The sequence below is a fragment of the Galeopterus variegatus genome, unplaced genomic scaffold (assembly GCF_000696425.1).
Source record: "Galeopterus variegatus unplaced genomic scaffold, G_variegatus-3.0.2 Scaffold6935, whole genome shotgun sequence".
In the NCBI taxonomy this organism is placed as follows: Eukaryota; Metazoa; Chordata; class Mammalia; order Dermoptera; family Cynocephalidae; genus Galeopterus; species Galeopterus variegatus.
This window is the reverse complement of record NW_007733046.1, coordinates 1-6,817: the sequence shown is the minus strand read 5'-3', so window position 1 is coordinate 6,817 and position 6,817 is coordinate 1.

Genomic DNA, 6,817 nt, shown 5'->3' with positions numbered 1-6,817 from the left:
ACAAATTTAAGAGCTTAAAGTTTATCGTTAAACTTTTTTTTTTCTTGGGCCGGCCCGGTGGCGCACTGGATAGTGCGCCGCTTGGGAAGGGCAGTGCGCTCCCACCCAAGGGTTTGGATCCCACATACAGACCGGTTCCCGTTCACTGGCTGAGCGAGGCGCGGGAGCAGCGCCGAGGGTTGCAATCCCGTTGCCGGTCCCCGGTCCGGTACGGGGGCAACACTGAGGGTTGCGATCCGTTCCGGACACGGAAAAAGACAAAAAAAAAAACAAAAACAAAAACAAAAACCTTTTTTTTCCCTTATTTTTGATATTAAATTCATCAAAAAATCCTTTCACATTATTTATGTTCCAGGAAATTTACCATAATATGGTTTGTAACTGGATTATAAAATGCTACTGTAGAATAATAGATTTTTTTTCCTTGAAGCCTGTTCTAAGAAACAAAATCAATAATGCAACTATAATCCATTAAATTAATATTGGGTCTCCTTTCTGATATTGCAGTCAGTTTCTCCCATAATTTCATTACTTTATAGTGTCTTTACAAGTTTAGGCAGTTGACTGCCAAAACGGCAGCATTTAGGAAAGTTTTATGCACTCAGCACCAGGGTATCTCAACTTCCTGAGCTCATTCCATTTGTGACTTCTGAAAGCTTGCAGTCAAGTCATGTCTTTTCAGCATGAGACTCCAAGGAATTGCACAGATAAAGAACTGAAAGAAAGAGTTGAAAAGAGTCAAAAGCAAGCAGGACTAGAAGGGGATACAAGTGGCAAAGAAACAGCAGAAAGCACAGCTTTAAAGTAGAATATGTGGTATCTCAAGGTACACATAGAAATCAAAAGAAAAACAAAGGGTAACATTTTGGTATTCACTTAACCTTCAAAAGGAAACCTCCAGAGAAACTGGAAAAAGTATTTTAAGCAATATCTCCTCTGAGATTGAACTTGTTGAAAAGATGTAGATTGAGATGAATAAGAACTTTCAGAATGCCATTCCATTCTCTACATTTGGAAACAGTGCTTTTTCTACAGAATGGCATTCCCCTTTGTTTTCATGAAGGAAGCTGTGACTTGTGGGAGACTGTGGCAAGGATTTTCAGATTAGAAACACTGTAGTGATTTTTTACTATGTAAAAATGCACCTATTGTTATGAGTTGCCTTTAATGTATGTTTAACTAAAACTGTTTCAATTTACACATAATTTATGAAACTTTGTTTCATGAAAATAATCTCACAATAAGTTTTGTTTTCATTCGTGTTTACTGAGATTTCTTAAAATTTAAAAGTTTTGAGATATTCAAGCCAATCTCTAGTCTCAATTGCCTCAAGTATTTAATCTCAATATATAACATTGTCATTTACATTTTGAAAGGAGAGGCAGTGCTTAGATGTTGATGGGAATATTGAGATTTTTTTTTATTTGAAATAGATATTCTTATAACTTTAACATAAAATTTATTCGTATGATTTGTAGAGCTAGGGCTGGGTCTGGAACTCATAGACCTCTCAAGCCTGTTGTCCAGACTGGGTCACAAACCCTTCACATGCAGGTCTACGAGTTAGGTAACCAGAAGAAAGGTTCTTGGAGCCTTGGTTGAAGAAACAGTAGTCTTTATTTCTGCACACACATATCGAGAAGCTAGGCAGTCCAAAGGAAAACTCAAAACTCAACTGCTACTCGCAAAGTCCAAAGAAAAACTGAGCAGCTGCCAGCAAAATAAACATACTCTCTTTTTATACATGAGCTCTCTGCCAGCCAGCAGTTCAGGGCTGCTGCTCCACATAACTGTCAAACACACAATAGCAACAAAACTAAAAAGATACATTGGCGTGCATGCACACTAACTCCATCCATGCACACAATATGTTTACAAAGAATGTACTGCTCTACACCCAACTCTACCTGAGGTGAGAAGCAACAAAACTAAAAAGATACATTGGCGTGCATGCACACTAACTCCATCCATGCACACAATCTGTTTACAAAGAATGTACTGCTCTACACCCAACTCTACCTGAGGTGAGGGGGCCTGATTAAACTATTCTATTTTCACAACATGATTTTATGTAGCCAGGGAGTTGAGTAGTGTATTCTGAATACAACAAAATCCAATGGCAATACTGTAGATCAGAAATCAGATGGTTTATCTCTGCAGTAAGATGCAGAATCCACTGTGAATTGAATCACTTCTTTCAAGTGGAATGCTGCTTATCTTATAAATGCAATACATATACTTTTGGAGCCATAGGTTATTGAGAATAAAATGGACATATTGACAGGCTGAGACTTACTTCTGATGCAGTGGGCATCATTACTTGAAGAATATGTATAAAAATGATATTTTGAGAATTTAAGTAAATTAAAGGCAGCTTTCTGAAAGAAATCTGCAAATGGCAAGATGGTAATCTTCAGTATTTTTCTAAATAAACTGAATTTGTTTAATATCAGGTGAGGCCATCATATGAATAATAGAAGTGTCTCTCCTAGGTGGTTATATATCTCCCTCACTCAACTTGGAAATCATTCACAGGAAATTAAGTCAAAATAAATTTCACTGCATTTTTTTCAAAAATAAAATCACATCAGAAACCCTTCTCCTAACCAAAATAGATTAACCTTCCACCTGAATCAACCATAGACACGGCTGAAATGTAAGAAAGACTGGTTTTCCAGACATTAGGTATCAGACTGAACATCAGGCATAGAACAGGACATCAGGAAATAAAAGACAATCATTCCTGAGAAATGGAAGACAAACAAGATAAGCCCTAAACTTATATCCTTGAGAAAGTTTCTAGCCTTTGGTACTAGGAGACAGATGCCATATGCAGCCTAGTAGACATGTTAGATTTAGGAGACGGAGCTGAGAGAAAAAAGAGAACAAAACAACCAGAGTAAGAAGAGCAGAGTCCCTGAAAGGAAAGAGCTGCACAGAGAGAACACTCCAGACACCTGAAGATGGCCTCCCTTGGGTAATCAGCTGGACGTTAATCAGTGCATACTGTGGGAAAATATCATGAGGTAGGGAAAAGAACCATCATAAAGGAGAAGAGGAAACAATCTCCTGTGCTCATACAGGACCTGTTTCTCTCTCGAGCAGTTAAGAAAACTGATGATTCACAGGGCATTAGATAGAGTATCCAGAAAGGTCTAGTAACAGTAGTGAGGATAACTATCCAGACGCTGAGCTATGGTCTCACATAATAAATCTTAAACACAATGCATGAGAGGACCAGTTTCCAAATAACTGCACAAGGCAAAGATCAAGAATAGTGATAGGAATACAAAAAATATCCAACAACCATCAAAGTTTCGATAATATCTAGCATCCAAACAAAAAATACCAGGCATGCAAAGAAGCAGAAAAATACAAGCCATAATAATTAGAGAAAATTAATTAACCAAAGTACACCAAAAAGAGACAGAGATGTTAGAAAACCAGTGCATTAACACAGTTATTATAACTGTATTTAATAAGTTCAGAAACTTAAGTAAAGGCAATAGAGATACGGGGGTGGGGGAGGAACCCACAAACTCATCTGCAAAAGAACAATGGATATGATAAAAACTATACTTGACACTGGATGAAAGTAACAATAGATTGGACGTTACAGAGGGGAAACCATAACTGAAGTAGAAAGTGAAGCAAAAGAAACTATCTGTAATCTAAAAGAAATACCCTACCAGAATGTTACAGAAGTACCTTAAGCTGAAAGGAAATGATACTAGGCCAAAATATAGATTTACACAAAGGAATGTAAAACAATGGAAATAAATAACTATGTAAGCATTCAATGTCAATAATTAACTATGCAAACATTTAATGTTTTAATTAAATAAACATTAGTAAAATGCAGTTGTTTAAGGACAAGTGATAACAATGTGTAGAGGATCTATAACATACATAGAAATAAAATGCATGACACCCATAGGTACAGAATCAGGAACAAGGTCAGGAGCAAGGAAATGGAAATATGCAATTGAAAGTTTCTTATACTGTAGGTGAAATGGCATAACATCACTTAAAGGTAGACTGGCACAAGTTATAGATGTATCCTTAAGCTAACACTGAAGTGAAAAAATAGTTATACTGACCAAGACTGCCTTAAGGTTTTCCACAGCTTGAGCAAGTTTTGTGACTCTAAACTTCTGACCTCACTTTTCTCAGAGCATTTAGTTTAGAAAACTTGCAATCATAAATACTTTTTCTGCCCTTTTGAAATGTAAATCTTCTCCCACACTCTTGCCAATTGTACAAACTAGGAATGTCTTTCTCAAGCACCTGGAAGCCATCCATTTCCAATGTAATCATCAAGAAAGATAGTATCCCTATGTCCTGGTCTCCTTGGAAGGGTGGGGGCCTAACTTCCATAGGCACCAATCAGCAACCACAGATGGCCTAATCACCACTAAAGCCCCCTGTTCTTTTCTAAGGGCACACTCCAGTATTTAAAAACCCTACTGCCTTTTGTGTCAGTGAATTTAAATTCAATATGTCTTTATTATTATTATTATTATTATTATTATTATTATTATTATTATTATTATTATTATCATTACTTATTATACGTCTTAAAAATACTTATTGCAATAGTATTGACCCCTGTTATAAGTCTTGAAGAAAGCTTTCCCTGCCTGTTTCACTCCATCCTTTGCAATTCTTTGAATAATTAATAGAGCATGAAAGGAAATAAAAGCAATTATAAAAAGGACTTAATATATATTTTTTAAATCCAAAAGGGAAGAAAAGGAACAATTGAGAAATGGAACATGTACAAATAAATAGTGAGGAAATAGATTTACACATAAACTTATTCATGGAATTTTAATCACATTAAGTGTAAATATTAAAAACACACTAAATAAAATGCAAGATTGTTAGGTTGCATTAAAAAAATTTTAAAAATTGATTTTGTATCCTGAATATTTGCTGAAATCATTTATCAACTCTAAGAGTCTTATGGTAGAGGCTTTAGGCTGTTCAATATATAGGATCATGTCATCTGAAAACAGGGACAGTTTGGCTTCATCTTTTCCAATCTGGATGCCCTTTCTTTCCTTCTCTTCTCTGATTGCTCTGGCTAGTACTTCAAACACTATGTTGAATAAGAGTGGTGAGAGTGAGTATCTTTGTCTACTTCCTGTTCTTATCAATATCATCCCATTCAGGCTGATATTGGCAGTGGGCTTATCATATATGGCTTTAATTATGTTGAGATATTTTCCATTAATACTTAACTTGTGGAGAGTCTTTCTCATGAACAAATGTTGAATTTTGTCAAATGATTTTCAGGATCTACAGAGATGATCATATGGACTTTGTCTCTGATTTATTGACGTGGGATCACATTTATTGATTTTCGTTTGTTGAACCAACCTTGCATCCCTGGTATGAATCCCACTTGATCATAGTGTATAATTTTGTGTATATGTTGCTGTATTCTGTTAGCTAGTATTCAGCAAAGCTGTAGGATACAAAATCAACAAACAAAAATCATCAGAATTTCTATACACGAACAGTGAACATGCATAAAAAGAAATCAAGAAAGCCAGCCCATTTACAATGGCCACCAAAAAAAAAAAATAGGAATAAAGTTAACCAAGAATCTGAAAAATCTCTACAATGAGAACTACAAACCACTGTGGAGAGAAATTAAAGAGGACACAAGAAGATGGAAAGATATCCCATTCCCTTGGATTGGAAGAATTAACATTGTGAAAATGCCCATACTACCCAATATGATCTAAAAATTGAATGCAATCCCCATCGAAATTCCAATGACATTTTTCTCAGAAAAGAAAAAAAAAAAACTATCCTAACATTTACATGGAATAAAAAGAGACCATAAATAGTCAAAGCAGTTCTGAGCAAAAATAAATAAATAAATAAATAAATAAAGCTGAAGGCATAACACTATCTGACTTTAAACTATACTACAAAGCTATAATAACCAATACAGCATGGTACTGACATAAAAACAGACACATGTGTCAATGGAATAGACTAGAGAATCCAGAAATCAACCCTCAAAATGACAGGCATCTGATCTCTGACAAAGGTACCAAGTCTACACACTGGGGAAGAGACTGCCTCTTTAGCAAATGGTGCTGGGAAAACTGGATAGTCATATGCAGGAGAATGAAACTAGACCCATACCCCTCAACATATACCAAATTCAACCAAACAGATAAAACAATAAAACTCCTTAAAGAAAACATAGGGGAAAAATTCCAGGAAGTAGGATTGGGTACATACTTCATGAATACAACCCCAAAAGCACAGACAACCAAAGGAAAAATAAATAAATGGGATGATATCAAACTAAAGAGCTTCTGCACAACAAAAGAAACAATTTACAGAGTGAAAAGACAACCAATAGAGTGGGGGAAAATATTTGCAAAATATATGCTTGGAAAAGGATTAATATCCAGAATATATAAGGATCACAAACAACTTTACAGCAAAAAACCAAGTAACCCAATTAAAAAATGGGCAAAGGAGCTGATAGCCATTTCTCTTTTTATTTTTTTTTTATTTATATTTTTCTTAATTTATTTTTTTGCCGATATACAATGTGGGTGATTATTGTGGCCCATTACTGAAACCTCCCTCCCACCTCCCTGTCCCCCCGTGTGTGTGTGTGTGTGAATTTATTTATTTATTTTTAGCTCCCACCAATAAGTGAGAATATATGGTAATTCTCTTTCTGTGCCTGACTTGTTTCACTTAATATAATTCTCTCAAGGTCCCTCCAAGTTGTTGCAAATGGCAGTATTTCATTCGTTTTTATAGCTGAGTAGTATTCCATTGT